This window comes from Amblyomma americanum, chromosome 1, assembly GCF_052857255.1.
Source record: "Amblyomma americanum isolate KBUSLIRL-KWMA chromosome 1, ASM5285725v1, whole genome shotgun sequence".
Lineage (NCBI taxonomy): Eukaryota > Metazoa > Arthropoda > Arachnida > Ixodida > Ixodidae > Amblyomma > Amblyomma americanum.
Window position 1 is genome coordinate 298,111,878 of NC_135497.1, and position 20,863 is coordinate 298,132,740.

Consider the following 20,863-nt stretch of genomic DNA (forward strand, 5'->3'; position numbering starts at 1 on the left):
CCTCTGCCGAAGCTACAGGGCTAAGACGCGCCGTATTCCCTCCGTTCGACGCAATTTCGAGCTCCTTCATTTTTTGAGCATGTTCTCTCGCTTTTTCCTCTGCCTCACGGACCTCCCGTCTCTCTTGAGCCAACCGAAGCTCTTCTTTTTACTTCTGATCGAACGACACCCGTCTTTCTTGAGCCAACCGAAGCTCTTCTTTTTCTTTCTTCCCGCACAACTCCCGTCTTTTCTGCTCTTCTTTGCGTCCAACAATCGTTTCCCAAGCCTCGTCGGCCTTCTCAGTAGTCACCTCCTCCTGCCGAATAACCTCGAGAATTTCTTTTTTTCTTTTCGCAGAACGTAGCGAAATCCCCAGCTCCTGGCAAATTTCGAGCCGCTCCTGCACTTTTAACTTCTCCATCGTGAGTTCTACCATGCGTTTAGCAATCCCACTCAAACAAAAGCCCTAGCTTGAAGCGAACAGAACAGTTTCCCTAAATCAATTTCCCAGACAACCGGAATCCGCACCTAGCATCTGCCTGTGCTAGTACGGTCTGGCGAAATGAACGGAAAACATTGGGCACTCACGCTGCCAAGGTATAGCTTACGGCCGTAAGTCCCGTAGCTGCCGAGGTCCGTTGGAGCCGGTAACTTCACAGCTGCCATCCAGTTGTTGGGATGCAGGTAGCGCGACTGGGCCGGAGAAGAGACGAGGACGATCGGAGGAAGAAAACTAGGAAAACTTTATACAAAGACTAAGACTATTTATATAATGTACAAGTAAGGGCAACTGAGAGTGCTTCTCAGTAAAGACGGCTTCTTAGCAGTCAGGAGTCTCTCTCAGCAAAGGGTATCTTTCAAGAGGGGGGCTTTCTTCTGGTACCAAACCAGCAGCTCGTTACTCTTCGTATTCCCCAGATCCCTTGCTGGGGAATACAGTTCGAAGAATGATGTCCAATCAAACGATGGCGCTGATGGTACCACCCACGGCAGGGTGGTCCTGATGTTCTCTCGCAGCTCGGTTGATGGAAAGGGAACTGGACCCGGTCACATTGTCGTCCACACGGCCTCCAGGTGGGCGCTTACGTGGGTCCGGACTGCGCCCATGTGGAACCGGAAGGCGCCTGCGTGACACAGGAATGCGGGTTGTCTCCCAGCATGGGTTGAAAGATCTTGTACTTCGTCGTCTGATGACCGTAACGTGGAACCTGTGTCGAAGGCGATGCTCTCGGGCAATTACTCAACCCCAGCGTGACTGAAGAGGACAACACTGCGTTCGTCGACCCGATGGCATGTTCAAACACGTGGGGACGCCATTATCGTCGTTGCATCCGACGTACCTGCAGCCACGTTTCTTTCAGAGGGCTCATTCACCTTCGCGGTGGTTTTCAGGGAATCCTCCCCATGACCAAATTCGCCGGACTCAATCGCAGGAAGGGAGCGCGAGCACAACACGGTACATGGATCCGTTATCATTTGACACGCCGTGGCTTCTGCCGCTTCTTTTATATTCTTGCTTTTTTGTGTGCTCTGCCATAGCCCCTGCTTGTGTCTCTGGCGCTGAAGTCTCCCACTATTACCAATTTGTTTCCTTTGGCTAGGCTGCTTATACCGTTTAAGAGTTCGTAGAATTTCATGTCCTTCTGTTGTTTAGGGGAGCTGTAGATGTTGACTACGAAGGTGCTGCTGCCCTTCTCTTTCTTTTTTGGAACTATCTCTGTAATTAAGTGTTCTATTTCCGTGTCGGGTAGGCTGTTGTGCATGATTGCGACTAAGTTCTTACTTATGAGCGTTGAGGTTTTGGCGCTTTCCGGGTACACGTTTGCTGTGCATCCTTGCAGCGTTGGCGTCATATTCGTTTCTTGTAACGCTATTACATCGGGTGGGGTTAGTTAATCGTTTATGAATTGCTGTAATAGTTTTCTCCTTTTCTTATATTCTCTGCAGTTGCACTGCCATATTTCGAGGTTTTCGGTGTTTTGACTGCCTTTAACTTTACTAGCCATGATTAATTTTATAGATCCGAATCCTGTAGCAAGCGTAGCGCATTAAATTTGTCCTTTACGCCTTCTGTTATTCTTTGTTTGCGCTGGCTGCGGATTTCAGCACCCATCATTCCCATGCGCTGTTCTATCGCTTGGAATTTTTGTTGCATGTTTCCTAGAATTTTGGTTACCCCTACTAGGTCCCCTGCCTTAGCGGTTTTGAGTTGTGGTTGCCGCTCGGGAGAGGGAGTGCGTGCCCTCTGGTCCCTAACTTGACTATCAAACTCGTAGAGTTTCCTGTTCTGTTCTTCTATTAGCTTGTAACAGCCGCTTAGTCGCTGTTTAAGCTGGTTGACTTTTTTTAACTGTTTCTCTCTCTTGCTAGGGCTGCTCTCATGCTCATTGTTTTTGTCTTTCTCAGCAGCTTGTGTTATATTGAAGGCCTGCTTCAGCAGCTTATCGTCAACTTACCACAGTTTTGCACTAAGGGCGAATGTTCTTCCGGAATAGTTGGCTCATTTCATCAAATTGTAGTACGGCGGGAATAGGACAATGACAGGAGACATAGAAATGAGTGCTACCTTTTGTCGAAATGAACCAACTAGCCCTCAAGAATGACTGCGCCCGTGGTGTTGATTTCGTTTCTTTGCCTCCTGTCCTTGTCCTTTCGGCCGCTCCCACTTTTTATCAAAATGGACTGAGAGTTTGATACAACCTTTGTCCGTAAACTTCCGAGACTGAGTCAATTAAAAAATTCGTTGAACATTGAAATCATTTGTGCAGCCCCCCTTCGAAATAGCCTTTCTTGCAGTCTATGCAGTTTCCAACGGTGCTTGAGGTGTTGGAAACACTTGGAAAGCGCTTCTTTTGGCAGGGCTGTCAGATCCTTTGTCGTTGAGTCTTGAATGGTCTCCACGCTCCCCATCAGCGACATTTTAGGGCTCTCTTTACAAGAGGAAACAGAAAAAAATGGGATGGGGAGAGGTCAGAAGAAGCATGGCGGATGGGGAAGTGCAGTAATTTTGTGCTTGGCGAGAAATTTTTTCACGCTGAGAGCAGTGCGCGGCCTTGCGTTATCGCGGAGAAGGCCCCTTTGTCCAGGTGCCCATAAGTCAGGGCGACGGTGTCGCAGTGCATCACACTTGGGTTGGAGCACGCGGATATAAATCGCCTAATTCACCGTATGCCCTTGTGGGACGAACTCGTGGTGTATGACACCTCTGGCATCGAAAAAAATGCCAGCATCGTCTTTATTTTGGTCTGCTGTCGCCGCACATTTCTCGACGCCGGAGAGCTTGTGGACCGCCATTCAGCGCTCTGCCTCTTTTTTAAGGATCGTATTGAAAACACCATGCTTCTTCTTCAGCAATGACGCTGTTGACGAATGCAGCATCCTTCTCGGCCTCGGAGAGCAAATCAGCGCTCACTTATGCCCGCATGTCTTTCTGGTCCTGTGTGAGAGAGTACGGCACAATTAAGTCTGGCAATCAGCTTTGGTTTCCCGAAGTTCTCACGCAAAATTTGGTGGCATGTTGTCTTACTAATGTCGAGAGCATCTGATAGCATGCGGACTGTAGTGGTGCGGTCTTGCTGTACGATTTTCCTGATCCGAGCTACGTTGTTCTCAATCCGTGAGGTTGAAGGGCGCCCCTGCCTTGTGTCGTCTTCCACCGACGTTGTCCACTAAACGAACCTCTTGTGCCACTTGAAAACTCGCGCCCGTGATAATGTCTCGCTGCCGTAAGCGTAGCGAAGAAGCTCATACGTCTGTGTCGCTGCCTTGCCTAGCTTCACAGAGAATTTTATGTTTACACGCTGTTCGTGGTGGACGTCCATCTCTCTAATTCACTCACAGTAGAATTTGCAGACGACTAGTGACAACGTACTTTCTACATGTAGTGCCATCTAGCGGCTGCCACTGCAATTAACAAAATTATCTCAGGTTAGCCCGAAAAGATGGCGATACACATACGCACTAACATTTGTTTTGGGGAATCATTTCTAGAGAATAAAATAAATCAGTCTCGAAACTTTACGGACAAAGGTTGTATATGAGCAATCTTACAAGAGCCATGTAATCACGCACCTCATAGACCACTAGGCGCTTCACACTGCAGGAAGTTATTTTCCAAATAACTGTGACTAGAATAACACGCTTGTAGACCCCAAGATTTTAATTTCTACTTCAATGTTCACCTCTACGCACAGGTGCAGGCACTGAATCACGAATCGCTTGTTTCCTGAAAAATATTTTTTCTTCATCGTACAGTCGCCGTGGAAAAAGATTAGCAGTGACGTCACCGCAGCGACAAAAATCACACCGTGGGACTGGCGTAGCGCCGTGCTTCGCGCACACGCCTGGCAATTTTGTTATCGGCTTGTTCGTAAGTGCAGCGGCGAGCGTTGCTATCTGCTGCTCCCGTTACATGTGGCAGTGCTAATCACAGTGGCGTTCACGCTCTCGGGTAGCTGAGTTCCCTTTTACATCTACTACAACGCAGGGGAAATTCCGTGCTACGTTTACAAAAAACGACATCGGCCTGCTACCGGTTTGGAGAGGTAGGACACAGGGCCGACTTTTGCTTATATTGAAGGTAACGAGATGTGAACTCTGCGAGATACGAGATCGTGTGGAGGGAGACGAATGTGTAGTGGGCTATTCAGTGTCTAACGGTGAACACAAGACAAACTCGAACCTTTGTGAGCAGAAATTCAAGACCCATACATATTAAGAGGAGATATGCAGAGAAGATGCGGGACCTCGGTGTTGCAAAGGACAGGGAGTCAAGGCCCAGGACAAGTTTCGATACGGGCGCGGCCGGCAGCTGAAGATCAAGCAGCCACTCACGGTCCGTCAGCTGGGCGTTAGCCGACAGAAGCAGAGGCGGATCGACGGAACGATGGAAGAAGACAACGAAGAAAAGAGCGGAAAAGGTGAGCTGGGAAACGTGAGTTACCTCGGGTTTTTAGTTGTACAGAAGAATAATGAATGTAGAAAACTGAGAAAAGAACTGGAAAAATCTCAGACATGCAGCATGAGAGAACTTAAAGAAGAGTAGACTACAGTTGAGTGCAACAATAGCAACACGAAGAGGGGGGCAGCCAGAATTACAAATTGGGGTACAATCAGGGAGTGCAGAAGCGGAAAGGAGGAGCATAGCATTGAAGAATATGAGGCATAGGCGAAAACACTTCTGGAGGACGTGGAAACTCACACCAAAAAGATTAAGACATCGAAGGACTTTCCGGCCATTGAACATTATTTACTGCATCTATGGGAAGCGAGGAGAGGTCTCACAAAGAGGTGGAGGAGGCAGAATCTTAACAGGAAACTAAAGAATAGCAGAGCTTAGGGAGCACGCGCAGCAGTATGCCTCGAATTTGGCCAAGGCTAATTTGCACAACCTCTGTGACTCTTTAAATGCCAGACTTGACTTCAGGATAACCTGGTCTATATTGAAATGTCTGATGGACCCAGGAAAGAGCGAAACAGAGACAAAGCAAATCTGTTGAAGGCCATACATAACTTCAAGGGGAGCGAAAGGGAGCTCATTTCAGAGCTTAAAAGGAGATACATACAGTAGGAGGGTGTCAGTCTGGACATGGCAGAATACACGGGCACAAAGAATGAGGAAATGGACAAGGAGATCACAACCTGGGAGGTGCGTGCTGCAGTCGTGGACATGAGGAGGGATACCTGGCCTGGCGGAGATCGGGTTACCACCAAAATGCTAGCTAACTTGGATGTCTAGAAGTTGGAGGCTATCACGGAATTTTTTAACAAATGCTGGCTGGAAAGATAAAATTCCTAATAGAAGACGGCAGAAGTTTTGTTTATTCCGAAACCCGCTAAAGAGACCGGTATCGATAATTTAAGGTCAATGTCGCTAATTTCGTGCATCAGCAAGTTGATAGAAAAAGTTATATATAAAAGAATTTACAGACATTTAGATAAAACTGGCCTCTTCCCAAACACGATGATCGGGTTCAGACCAAACTTTTAGACTGAATAGGTAATTCCACAGCTAACTCAGAAATAAACGACAAGACTAGAAGCTGGCCGACCAGGGCAGTTATAGCATTAGACCTCAAAAGTGCATTTGACAATGTCGAACATGATATCGTACTGAAAACTATACAATACTGCAATTGTGGTGTTAGGGCGTTTAGTTATATCAAAGTATTTCTCTCGAACCGAAGAATTAGGCTCAATGTCGGAGAAGTCAGGTCAGAGTTCACGCGGCTGGAAAGTAGGGGCACACCGCAGGGGGCAGTGCTGTCCTCTTTGCTCTTCAACATTGCACTGTTAGGACTGCTGAGTAGGTTGGACAGCATACAGGGTGTCAGGCACGCACTGTATGCTGACAACATTACGAATTGGACCTCCGGAGGGTCATATGGGAGCATGCAGGAAATACTGCAATATGCGGTGGATGCCGTGCAAGAGCACGCCAAAAGGTGTGGACTCCAATGCGCACCCAAGAAATCAGAGTTACTAATTTTTAGGAAGAAAGGATACTCTGAACCTGTTGTAGTATATGTTGGGGGAGCGCAAATGCAAGAGGTGCGACTTGCGAAAAGCTTAGGCCTGTTAGTAGCGCCAATTAAGGGCAACAACGCGGAAATGATTAGGCGATTCAAAGCAACAGCTGAGGAAGTGGCGAGAATAATTAGTAGGGTATCAAACCACAAGCATGGACTTAAAGAAAAATAAGCCATAAAGTTAATACACGCTTTCATTTTGACCAGGATAGCTTACACAACACCTTATATGAAATGGAAGAAAATTGAGCAGAACAAACTGAACGTCATAATACACAAAGTATATAAAAGTGCACTTGGCATCCCGGTCAACGTAGAAACGGAAAGATTACATTTTTACAACCCTTTTCTACTGCTTTGTCATCAACAGCAAGCGTAAAATGGCGGCTACCATGTGAAACATTTCGCCAAAACCAAGATGGTAGATGCTTACCACAGTGCGATGATACTGTTTTTGTGAGGAAATCTTAGATAATCGAGCTCAAAGTCTTTCTGCTATATTCATGAACTGACAGACAAAGCTGTCACTATTTACGGTGTAACATGCAGGGTGGCTTACCGAAAAGTTTAAACAACTTTTTAACACAGGCTGTGTTAGAAGAGCGCTTTTTCGGCACAGCATTGTCAGCGGTGTAGTATACCAGAATACACCTAAGACATGCTAACTAGCAGGCTCTTAACAAATAATAAATAGTCAACTTTTGAACTGTTACAGTTTGACTCGTTAATTATTCCGAGGTGTGTAGCCCACCGGCAGTAATGCCCATATCACTTTTTAGAACTTGAAAACGTAGTTACCTTCAGCGCTCAGGACCAGCAAATCTTAGCTTTCTTTACGAGTTATGTGCGCTGGAGAGGTTGCTTTGCCTGCACGCGCCTTGAAAGTGCATGTATATTGAGGCGATGTAGCCAAAAAAGTTTTGGCCACAGCGCCATAGGCAAAAGCGGTTTCGAAATTCTAAAAACTGATATGGATATTACTTACAGTACGCTACGCGCCTCTCAATAATTAAAACGCCTAACAGTAAAAGTTAACAAGTTAGCTATTGAATATCAGATAAGCAGCCTGCTAGTTAGCACGTCCCAGATGTATTCTGATGTACTACACCATTGACTATGCTATACCGAAAATAGCGCTCTTTTCGCTCCAAAAGCCTATATTGTAAAAATAATTGTAAAGTCTTGTTAAACACCTTGTATAGTCGTATCTTTGGTGGACATTGGCACTGCAGAGCCTAGGAATTGAATGCTACAGCGAATGAATCCGTTGTAGCCACTGCAGAGGCCAAGCTGTCGATAATGGACAAATGTCAAATATTAAACCAAAAGTAGTGTAGAGAAAAACCTGCATTCTACCGTAACAGTACCAGGAATGAGAAAGTAAATTGTATGCCAAAATTACTGTTCCTAATAGCCTGGGCTACCATTTTTTGTTCACTTTTTTTCGCTGACCCTTTTTAGTACGCCCACAAGAAAGGCACCTCTAATCAAATATAATCAATTAGCGAAAATAAAAAACTTACTCTGACTGCACCGCGGAAATTTTTTCCAAGACACTTGCGATAGCTGACGATGCTTCTTCTTCTATGATCGCCATTTTCCCATGGTATGGCTTCACCCACTCGTACAGCTCTTCTAGTGCCGCCGAAAATGAGAACTTGGACCTGAATTTCGAAACCAAGTGCAGCATAAACAAATGCACATGCTACATAACTGAAAATTTATGACTGCTAGTCCCTCATAAACTACTATTACTTAGGATTAGCTGTTTTAATTGTGGGATCCAGGGAAGATTTATAGACAACTCTTGGAGGGGGAAATTCCATTTGCACCCTACTTTCGTTTAACGTTACGGCGTGTTTTATGGCATGTAAACAACTTACTAAAAATACCGGAGATTTCTACAAATGCATTATCTCCTACGAGCAAGCTGGATTGGAAAGGAATCTATTTGTTGTAAGACTGCGAATCTTTTTTTCTTAGTTTCTTGACTTTTGTACACGAAAGTGAGATGCATTTTATTGTGAACTCATCTCCACATCTTTCAGTGATTGGTTTACTTGCTTCATAAGAATAAATTTGTCAGAATCTTATGTCCGATGAAAAGGTGACAAAGTCAATTCAATGCGGCGTACTTGTTGTCTACGGGGCTTCCATCCTGCTACGATTGGCTTAACCAGGTTGTGATTGTTGCTTATTTAGTTGTCTCATGAATTCTTGCGTCATCATCATCAGCCTTACTACACCCACTGAAGGGCAAAGGCCTCTCCCATGTCTCTCCAATTAACCCTATCCTTTGCCAGCTGCATCCACCCTTTGCCTGCAAACTTCTTAATCTCATCCGCCCACCTAACCTTCTGCCGCCCCCTGCTCCGCTTACTTTCTCTTGGAATCCACTCCGTTACCCTTAACGACCAGCGGTTATCTTGCCTTCGCATTACATGCCCTGCCAAAGCCCATTTCTTTCTCTTGATTTCGACTAGGATGTCATTTACCCGTGTTTGTTCCCTCACCCACTCTGCCCGCTTCCGTTCTCTTAACGTTACACCTATCATTTTTCTTTCCATGGCTCGCTGCGTTGTCCTTAACTTAAGCTGAACTCTTTTCGTTAGCCTCCACGTTTCTGCCCCGTAGGTGAGTACCGGTAAGATTAAGCTGTTGTACACTTTCCTTTTGAGGGAAATTGGTAAACTGCCACTCATGATCTGCGAAAATTTGCCACATGCGCTCCACCCCATTCTTATCCTTCTAGTTATCTTTTTCTCATGATCCGGATCAGCTGTCACTACCTGCCCTAAGTAGACGTATTCCGTCAGAACTTCTAGGCTCTCGCTGCCAATTGTGAACTGTTGTTCCCTTGCTAGGCTGTTGAACATTACCCTGGTTTTCTGCATGTTAATTTTGAGACCCATCAATCTGCTCTGCCTGTCTAACTCATTGATCATGATTTGTAGTTCACCTCCTGAGTGACTCAACAAGGCAATGTCATCAGCAAATCGCAGATTATTTAGGTATTCTTCATTTAGTCTTATTCCCAACTGTTCCCAATTCAGGCCTTGAAATACCTCCTGTAAACATGCGGTGAACAGCATTGGCGAGATCGTGTCTCCTTGCCTAACTCCCTTCCTTATTGGAATTTTATTGCTGACTTTATGGAGGACTATAGTAGCTGTGCAGTTGCTATATATATCTTTCAGTACTTTGACGTAAGGCTCTTCTACCCCCCTGATTACGCAATGCGTGTATGACTGCTGAGGTTTCCACTGAGTCGAATGCTTTCTCGTAATCAATGAAAGCTATATATAGAGGTTGGTTATATTCTGCGCATTTCTCTATCACCTGATTGATAGTGTGAATATGATCTATTGTGGAATATTCTTTACGAAAGCCTGCCTGATCATTTGGTTGATTAAAGTCCAACGTTGCCCTGACTCTATTAGCGATTACCTTAGTAAATACTTTGTAGGCAACGGGTAGTAAGCTGATCGGCCGGTAATTTTTAAAGTCCTTGGCGTCTCCCTTCTTATGAATTAAGATAATGTTTGCATTCTTCCAAGCTTCTGGTACAGTCGAGGTCAGAAGGCATTGCGTATACAGGGTGGCTAGTTTTTCTAACACGATGTCCCCTCCATCCTTCAACAGATCTGCTGTTACCTGATCCTCCCCAGCTGCTTTTCCCCTTTTCATTGCTTCTAAGGCTTTCTTTGCTTCATATTTCGTTACTGGCGGGATGACGCATTGCTGTGCACTGCTGTCTTTCTCATTAATGCTCTGATTACACTGGCTACTGTACAGGTCTGTGTAGAACTCTTCGGCTACGCTAACTATCTTATCCATATTCATAATGACATTGGCCTGCTTGTCTCTTAATGCATACATCTGGTTTTTACCTATGCCTAGTTTCCTCTTCACTGCTTTTAGGCTACCGCCGTTCTTTAGAGCATGCTCGATTCTCTCCATATTAAAGTTCCTTATGTCGGCTACCTTGCGCTTGTTTATTAACTTTGATAGCTCTGTTAGTTCTATTCTATCGGTAGGGTTAGACGCCCTCATGCTTTGGCGCTTCTTAATCAGATCTTTCGTCACCTGAGATAGCTTCCCGGTATCCTTTCGAACTGTCCTACCGCCTACTTCTACTGCGCACTCCGTAATTATTGATTGCAGATTATCGTGCATTGAATGAACATCAAGATCATCTTCCTCAGTTAAAGCCGAATATCTGTTTTGCAGCGCTATCCTAAACTCCTGTGCTTTCCCTCCTACGGCTAACTCGTTAATGGTCTTCTTCTTCACTAGCTTCTTCCGTTCCCTGTTCAAGTCTAAGCTAATTCTAGACCTTACCATTCAGTGGTCGCTACAACGCACCTCAATTTAGTTTATACGAACTAAACACAATCTTTATGAGGCATGCTTACTTGTTTTATTTTATCATCACGGGCTCGTGCGGCCCATGCATCAGCCCTCTCCTTCCGGCCAAGCTATTACTACATTATGTATTGTCCCTATTAAGAGTTGAACGGCATTTCTGGAGTTTAGTGTTGTGCCCATAATAATCATTTCAATGTAGTTCTTCAGTATTTTCTTTCTGCAGCCACATCAATGGCGTGACACGGCAGTGAGAACTGACGCGCATGGAGGCAGCTTTACTATTATCTGCCATTTTCCTTGTGTTACTGCACTCCCAACGGAGAGTGCTGTTTTACAACCATCTATGTGAGACCTTGTGTAATTCTCATTCTTCATTCAGTGCGAGAAGCTCCTGCAGCATTTATTCCTGTGAGGTTTGCTTTTTGTGAATGTAAGTTAGCGTCAAGTCGTGTGCAGTAAGAAACTGTACAAAGGGGGCAGTGAGCGAGCTCTTCCGGCGATATTCGAGCGTCTGTTCATTACGGCTACTTCTTGGCATTTTTCTTCAGAGCGAAAAAGGAATGGTCCGATGGCTTGGTGTTTGTTTGTGAACAGTGATTTTTATGTGCACTTAGTAACTATGAGGTAACAGATGTTTTGGCGTGGAACACAGTGGAAGAAAGAGAGGTCTTTGGACGCGGCCGTGTTGTGATGAGAGAGTGGTCACTTGGTTGGATGGATGGATGGATGGATGGATGGATGGATGGATGGATGGATGGATGGATGGATGGATGGATGGATGGATGGATGGACGGACGGACGGACGGACGGATGGATGGATGGATGAATGGATGGATGGATGGATAAGGCTGAACCTTTTAAATCCGGCGGTGGCTCAAGCCACCTTGCCAAGACTTATGAAATTTTACTCTTCTCTTGATTTTAGCCACCAGTCAGATAACCATCGCTTGGTTACTTGTACCTGCTAAAAATCTACTTTCCATCTACGGTCCTCAAACCCCAATGCCTTGGATAAATAAACCCCGCTGCTTTCCACTGTAGTGTGAAGACCTTTACAGACAAGTTTCAAGTGTTCAGCCGCTTCCTCCTCCTCTACGCACGCAACGCCCAACGTGTCTATTTCGTGGTACCTGACTCTGTATGTATCAGTCCGTAAAACTCCCGTCCTGGCCTCAAACACCAAAGAGCTTCCCCTACAATTATCATAGATATTTTCTTTGGAAATTTCCTGCTTAAAAATCCTCTATGTTCCCAGTGCCGATTTCGTCAGCAACCCTGTTTTCCACAGAGCTCTGTTTCTTTAACCTTTTTCTTAACCGATAATTGCTGATTTCCCCCCCCCCCTACTCCTGTCCAGATATTTGCTTGTCAATTTTCTCGCTCGCTTTCTCCATTTCGTGTCATCATTCCTTATGTACAGGTATCTGAACACTTTCCTAGCCCACTGATTTTCCCCCACTTTTCTCAATCGCTCCGCAAATGCGATCTTACTGCTAGGTTATCTGCTCTCGAACGACCCCCATCCCATATCACCCTGTACCCCCTGATATGGTGTATTGTCATGTGCCCCCAAAAGCTAGCTTCCCTACGCCGCGTTGTTTGATTTTTAACCTTGCTTGAACATCTCGTCTCATGCACAGGACCGCATTACCGAAACTCAGGCTAGGAACCATCATCCCTTTCCAGATCCCTCTTACCACTTCATACCTATTGTATTTCCACAGTGCCCTATTTTTCATGACAGCTGCATTCCTACTAGCTTTATTCATTACATATTTTTCATGCTCTGTCAGATACTCAGCACCGTTATTAATCAATACACTGTGATACTTGTACTCATCCACTACTTCAAGCATGAACTCCTGTATTCTATGCTCGCCGCCCTCATCATTAATTATCATGACTGCAGATTTTTTCTTACTTTACTTGAAGCCTAATCTATCTCCCTCTGTACCACATATGTCTATCAACTTCTGCAAATCATCGTTGTTGTCAGCCATTAGCAGTATATCACCTGCGCGTATTAGTCCCGGTAATGACTGTGTGCCCGGAAGAGAGTGCCGCCGCTAGGCACAGCACGACTTCAGCGGTTTTGGTTTGGTTTGAATACCCGCATAAAACTTTTGCGACGTCTGTCAGTTTTCAAAGAGCCCAACCTTGATGCATGCCTATTTTTGTTATTCAAACATCTACTTCTGAGCAGGTAGATGCTTACATACCGCTTACTGCCCAAATAACTTCAAGTACCTCGCCCAATCGAAGCAGCACCACAGGCGCATGCAGTGATCTGTTGCTTCGTCTGGCTAATTGAAGGGCAGTTTCATGACATCAACTATCATTAGCAATTCCTGTCTGTGTGGTCGGCAGCTCAGCTGACAACTAGGTACATGGCGCTGTGCTGGACCCTCTCGCGCGTTTCCTTCGACTGAAACTGCAGAGACAAGCTTTGATCCTCTATCTTGGATCTTTAAAGATGAATTTGCCTACTGAAGGAAGAGAATAATATGCACTACTATGATCAGAAACTGCTTTGTAGCTAGTAGCAGTAGCGGCTACGCGTCCTGCAAGGAGCTCATATACCGCTCTTCAGCCTTTCCGAAGACGGAACTCGCCTGGAAACACGGCTAAAAGCTATTCTCCGTAGTGATCATGTTCACCAGTCCACTGACTACGTGTGCAGAGAGCATTTTGACAGTGATACTGCATGCAGCGGAAGCCGTTTTCCGAAAACATGCTGCAAAGCCTAATGCATACAACCTGATCACCATCGCCGGAACGCTTGATAAGCATCGCATAGCGTTTCCATGCGCTGAGAACAAAGTGGATATAAAGGCACATCTAAATTACTATGTTGGTCTAAGATGAAATAATTCAGTAAACAAAAGAAGATCTGCAAGCAGCCAGTGAGCAGCTTGAAGCTCGCGGTCACTACTATTCTCGCAGCAGAGGCGTCAAATGTGAAAGGCGATCTCGGCTTAAAGAGCCGACCGTCGAATGTCCGACTGAACGTCCACCTCCCGCTTATTCTGCGAGGCTGCAAATGTTCAGCAGCGCATGGTAATGCGAAGCCGAAGAGCTGCGGAGCAGCTTTTATAGAACCGATGGCGTGTGCTAGCGAAATAGCTGATACGGATCAAGCGAGTCACACGGTATACATGCGTTGGCCAAAAAAACACTGAGGTTCTCCTTGTGTTTCGCTTCTAGCTGTTCTTAAACGATATCCGCGACCTGCTTCTTATGTTTCCAAGTCAAAAAATAACAATTGAAATGATTGAGTTTCCAGCTGGTTCCAAATGAAAATGTGTTCCAAATGACTAGTCAAAATGGACTCCCAATTAGAACTGGTGAGCCCAGTTGGTCTCAGCAATCGCATCTAATTGTTCGGTTCAAATCCGCCCAATGTATCCATGTGGAAATTTGCATATCCGACAAAAAAGGCATAACTAATATGGTTCTTATAATAAGAGCTATCAGCAGCTTAACCTACGAAATTGTATTCATTGTCTGCACTCTCACTGCGCACAAACTGAAATGGAAAAACCGTGCTTAATAGGCAAGTGCCACTGCCCAAGCATGTGAGTCCCTTCAATACCGATCTTACCTTACCATATTACCTTCAGTACCGTCTTACCTCCAATACCGATCCCAATGCATTGTAATAACTGGACACTCTTCTGCCATCAAACCGGTTAAACTATGTGTTCCGCAAGGGAGCATTCTAGGTCCTTTTATATTTGTTTTATATATAAACGACATAGCATTGACCCCAGTGCCAAGTACATAATTTACGCTGATGACCCAAGCTTATTCTTTCCAGACAGTTCTGGTCCGGATTTGTCTTCTCATACTAGTCGAACACTTAACCTGATTAGCACCTGGGCAGCAAGAAATGAATTAAAAGTTAAATATTGCAAAAACAAAGTTTATCTTCCATCCAAGAAATAAAATTTATTTATTACCGCCAAATATCATTGACTGCATAGAATGTAGAGGTTGTTCAGGGTTTCAAGTCGCTTGTTGTTATTTTTGTAGTGATAGCTACACTGTGCCAGCCACTTCGCGAGGTCAGCGTGGCTGCGCGCTGAGCTGTGGCATCACCACTCCGCCAGCTGTGCGCATGCGCGGAGTGACTTCATAGCCTGCAGCTGGTATGCGCGCCTCGCCACTGCGCCGACGACAGACCAGACGCCGCCCACCTCGTCAGTTGTGCGCATGCGCGGAGTGACGTCAGGGTAAACAGCTGGTGTGCGCGCCGCGCGCCTACATTATGCTAGCTTTTCTAGCCTTCATCGTGGCGGCGCCTAGGCCACCGTGGCAGTAAAGTCCCTCAATAATATAAAAGTAAGGAAAGGCTTTGATACCGTCAGTTCTGGGGTCACTTGCAGCACTTGACCTTGCTCCGCCCCTCCGCCGCCATGAAAGTTCCCGCACGCACGGGCAGAGAGCTCGAGTACAGTAGCTGAGGTCTGCAGCGGCATCGCCTGTTCTGCCAGCGGCCCGCAATCTTCTCTCTTCAACGAATTCGATAGAGTACACGCACATTGCTGTGCTAATTAGGCTCTGGAAAAGGCCATAATGTCTTGCGGCAAGAAATTATTTTGCATCCCGCGCGGGAAGCAAAACATTGCTGGAAGAAAAGTGTGGCTACACAGAATCGGCCGGAAAGACATTGAACCTTCGGCAACTGCCCGACTATGCGAGGTAAGCAATATTCGCTACACAGAGGTTCGAGAGAAAAGTTGCACGTGCGCGTGCCGAGCTGCGACAGTATTTCGCGCGCGCACGCGTTGAGGACCAAAGTCCGCCGTGAATATCACTGAATTCTAACGTAGCTCACGCAGTCTTATATAGCGTGCAAGTAAGGCGTTACGGGAGCGCGAAAAAGTCTCTAACAAATATGCGAATTGAGTTTCTTGAGATAATACAAATAAATTTTAGCATTCATTTCTACTTTTGGCGTTTTTTGACAGCTGTGTTTCCATGCGCATTGTTAAACAAGCGCGTTAAAAAGTTTAAGAAAAATCGACGCTCAATTGCTATGAGCAATCCAATGCGAATAAAATGCGCTAGCATTCTGAAGGACCAGGTTTTAATTTTGCCTCGCACGAGATCGTGACGGAGTGCTCTCGTCTGTGGACTGATTCGATCGCGCGTTAAAGTTGAGGAAGGCGACGATATTTCGAGCACAGCCCGAGAGGCTGGCAGTTTAGCACATGTGTGCTGTGAATGTATGTGAAATACAGATCTGGCCAAAATCCGAGTGGGATACTACTGCTAGCAAACTCATAAGTGGTTTTCACTTCTGCTACAGGACCACTTGACGGAAGATCAGTTCGAGCCGATTATTTTAAGGAATACCGGCCAACAAAAAGCTAAAGCAATTTGCGACGCCAAGCATCTTTTTGCACTGACCAGCTGCCAAGCCGCAAAAGCCACCCCCCCTGAAGAATAAGAGTGGATAGTGCTGGTATGTATTACATGGTGTTCATTGGGTCAAATTTTTGAAGAGAACTTATAGCCTTCAAGCCATACACGCTATACAAACTACTCTTCAGTTCTATACTTCAGTTGTAATGTTTAATGGTTTTCCCGTATCCTGCGCAGACACCCCTATAGTCGAGCCAAACATACAGGTGGACATCAGATCTCAACCTGTGGACACTGAAATTGGTAAGCTTTCTTACCTGTACTCTCACAATTTTTCCTGTCAGCATTTTTGTCTTCATGCTCTTCTTGTGTTCACATGCAGATGAAACATGTGTACAGACAGCACAGAGATAGGCAAATTATATATTCTGTACTTATTAATTTTTTTCTCGTCCAGTGTATGCTGCAAACTCTCTCATGTTTCATGTACCTGTATCCACGGGCCATCCAAGAACAGAGGCTGCAGTTGTGGGTCAAAGCATTTGACATCCTGTATGTATTTTCTCTACATGAAATACTAATGCACCTCTACAGAGTGGGTTATCATATTGCCGTGTTCTCCTCGCAGGTACTTCTGACGTGCAATCAGCCACAGAGATGGGTGTCGGTTTCCCACAAGTAAGTATGAAAACTGGTGAGTTAAATATTCTTCTTCCATTTTTGCAGTGTTCCGTCATCCACTGTTTTTTGCATACTGAAGTATGCAAGGTGACACAAGCTTTTTTTTTGCTCTCCCAAATTATTATCCTGCAGTCAAAACATTTCCTTTCTGATGTAATCATCAATACATTTTAACAACCCTGATTGTCAGACATTATTGCAAAGTGAGGGCAAATAAACTATGTGAAGAGCACAGTCCGAAAATAACATCCACGGATTCTGCAACTTGTCCAGTACGCTTCTATATGCATTCTCTTTTCTTTCATATAAGTTCACTCACTGTCAGCAACATATTATTCCGAACGCTGTATACAGCTGCTCTGCATCAACTTTTGGTTCGCTCTTACAGCCCAACTGATACAAGAAGCCCTGCAAAAGAGAATAGCGAAGCTTGTAGCTGAGCTCCAGGCGACACGACGAAGGCTTCGTCTTACTCAAAAGCAGCGGTTGCAGGCACTAAAAGAAAATAAGCACCTCGTTGCCGGCCTGACTAATTTCTTGAATGAGGACTAGGTTAAATGTCTAAAAATGGCAGCAATGAAGGGAACACGATGAACCAAAAAGACCATTATAAAGGCACTGAAAGTGAGACTTTCCAGTGGAGCACGTGGCTATGAACCGGTCAGGGAGCTTGGCCAACCTCTGCCAACAGAACGCACTCTAAATCGTCACCTGGAAGGGTACAAGTTTGTACCAGGTTTGCTGCAGGAGATCATGGAGTCACTTGCACTTAAGGTAAGGTAAATAGGCACATGCTCATGACCACTCACCTATGTCACTATTAGAGTAACTGTTCACACTCACTTATCCTTTCCTTATCACAGGTCAACCTTATGTCATCTGAAGAGTGGCATGCCACTTTAATGCTGGATGAAATGCAGCTTACACTAGGCTTGTTGTACAGCCCATCTTTAGGAAGAGCGCTTGGAGCCCCCACTATCCCGCTTGCAGATGGAACACTGCCACTTGAATTCCTTGCCACTCATGGGCTGGTGTTTATGATCGGGGGCATCACAACCCACTGAAAGCAAACAGTTCCTTACCAGTTTACTGGGAATCCATTCCATGCGAAAACAGTAAACGACATAATAATTCACATCATAAAAGCATGTGAGGCAATTTCTCTAAAAGTAGATGTCATAGTCACAGACATGAGAGGAGGAAACCAAGCCATTTCGAAATTATTCGGTATAGTCGTAGGCAAACACAGCAAGCCTAAAACCTCGTGTCCCCACCCATGTGATGCATCTGGGCCGCTTTTCTTCATGGCTGGCATTCCTCATCTCCTTAAAAACCTGAGGAGCCACTTAACAAAAGGCCAGAAGATATGTCTGCCTGAAGAATCAGTGAGAAAAAAACAATTTGCCAGGAAACGTAGTGTCAATCGAGCCTATCCAGACATTGATCAAAACTGACACCAATGTAGAGCTAAAGCTAGCGCCTCACCTTAAGGCTTCTTCAGTAGATCTAAACCATTATGACAAAATGAAGGTAGGGCCAGCTTTTAGCCTCATGAACAGTGACACCGCTGCTGCGTTAGGCTTGTTTGTAGAGAAAGGATCAGTGGATAAGTCAGCCTTAACAACTGCATGGTTTATTGAGATGGTGCTTCGATCGTTCCACCTGATGACTTCAAGAATAAAACTGGCACTGAGCCATTTTGATGATATTGAATATGGAAAGGCTCTTCAGTTTTTCAAGGAAACAATTGAACTTTTCGATTAAACTTCTATTAGTGATGATGAAAGTAAAATTGTTTGGAAGCCAGTGCAGACTGGTGTCATCCTAGCAACATCATCCATGTTACATCTGCAGGCCCTGTTTCTTGAGAAGTACTTAAAGTTCCTGTTTCTAAGCAGGTTTAGTCAAGATGCCCTTGAGAATCTTTTCTGGACACTTCGGTGCAAAAACCCTGTGCCCCATGTTTTTGAATTCAAGTGTACACTTCGAGCTGCTACAGTGTCTCCGTTTCAGCGGCCAAGTAAGGATGGCAGCTATGCTGAAGAGGACTGCTTTTTGTTAACTGGCATTGAGGAGGGCAAACCAGACGAAAACAAGATGTATGTTGTCTGTCCATCTGACCTGTTGACGTTGAAAATTTGGAACATGAATCTCTCGAGTACCTTGCAGGGTATGTTGTCACGCAAATCCAAAAAGTAAACAGTTGCCAAGCCTGTCTTGAAGCAATAAGCAGCTCAGCCGAGGGAACAAGCTAACCATGCTGAAGTGCTACAACAAAGAGAAGCCGGTACTAACAGTCCCTTCATCAGCTTTTTTGCAGTTGATAGTGACTGCTGAAAGTTATGTATGCTTGAATGAGGATGGATTAATAACAAATAGGGTGTCTACATCTAAGCTCCAAAGTAGCATTCAAAGTGCTCTGCACTTAAGCAGTTGTTTCCCTTCATGCTACAGCTTATCGATGCACTGCTTGCAACATTTTTGAAAACCAGAATGTCAATCCTTGTAAAAAAAAAGAAGCCTTACCCTCCTCGAAAAAATTCAAAGCTCCTAGAAATGTGGCAGCAGAAGCATTGGAATGCACGTTGCAGCCAGTAGCATTAGGGAGTGCACTGCGATTCCTCACTGCTAATTTTCATGTGAAAGCACTACTCGTGTTATCTCTGTCACGTGGTCACTGGCAACACCTTCGACTATGTCCTTTAAGGGGACAAAAAGGAGGAAGTTGAAGAAAGGAAGGATGTGCATCTCTGTCATGGTGTTATGACCCCTTTAGGAGGTGACTATGTGAATTGCACTGTATATTCATTTGAAAAATAAATAAGGAAGTTTAGAAAAGGAAAGGCGTGCTGTATTATGCCCTACTATGTGCTCTGCCCTATGTAAAACTTCTACCATTTTTAGTGACTTACTCATGATAAGTCTAATGTGTCAGAAATATGGCCTTTCCCTTACTACTATAAGACTTTGACAACTTGAACTGTTTGCTTTACAAGAACTTGCTTATTTCAGCAGAACAGTTTATTGTATGCAGAATTTTCTGTCCACTTAGCAGGATCGCCAATTGTGACAAAATATTTCAATGAATAACAGCATTGAAATCGTGGCTGCCAAGTTACTAATCATAAAAAGAAAACTGTAAAACCACCAGTCACCTGCACACACACACACACACACACACACACACACACACACACACACACACACACACACACACACACACACACACACACACACACACACACACACACACACACACACACACACACACACACACACACACACACACACACACACACACGCGCGCGCGCGCGCACACACACACACACACACACACACGAGCAAACAAACAAAAAGGTCACGCTGACAAAGTTTCACTCAGTTGCTGAGCCACGCGATTAGATCGCGTTAGCAGCAAGAATACTCTATGGCACGCTCCATACGGCCGATGTAGAATGTCGCAATAGTTGCACAGTTGAACACAGCGGCTGAAACACAGTCTTGTGGTTGGGTAACAACCGCAATACGCCACACAGTGAACGGCAAGAAGCACTGTTGACACTCATTTGCACACACACGCACTAGTGACGTTTACTTTCCGCGAGGATCAGCGAAGTTATGTAGCAGGTTTTCCAGTGCAGGGGACTGTCAGCCTTTTTTTACGTAAACTTTTCATTCATAGTAACCGCATTGTCTATCCAGGACACGTATACGCAAAAAAGAGCCACAGAGCAACGAAACCAAACGCACCCAAATGCCACGACGGATAGCGTGAAACACACAAAAAAAAAGACTTGTCTCGAATCGTCTTCGGTTGCGACTGTGTTGCCCACCATCAGAGGCTTCGACTCTTGTCTAAAATGCTACGAACTCAATATTCTTCGCTTTTTTATAATTCTTTGAAGCTAATTTTAGTCTTAAAAGTGTAACTTATTTCG

The 20,863-nt window shown here is 45.0% G+C and overlaps 1 long non-coding RNA gene across 1 annotated transcript; it reads left to right on the forward strand.

Moving 5' to 3' along the window:
- Nucleotides 1-16,032: 16,032 nt before the first annotated feature.
- Nucleotides 16,033-19,711, forward strand: LOC144098250 (uncharacterized). Its single transcript, XR_013307148.1, has 5 exons — nucleotides 16,033-16,344; nucleotides 16,482-16,547; nucleotides 16,702-16,796; nucleotides 16,873-16,938; nucleotides 17,314-19,711. It is a non-coding gene; the product is annotated as an uncharacterized LOC144098250 (long non-coding RNA).
- Nucleotides 19,712-20,863: the final 1,152 nt, after the last annotated feature.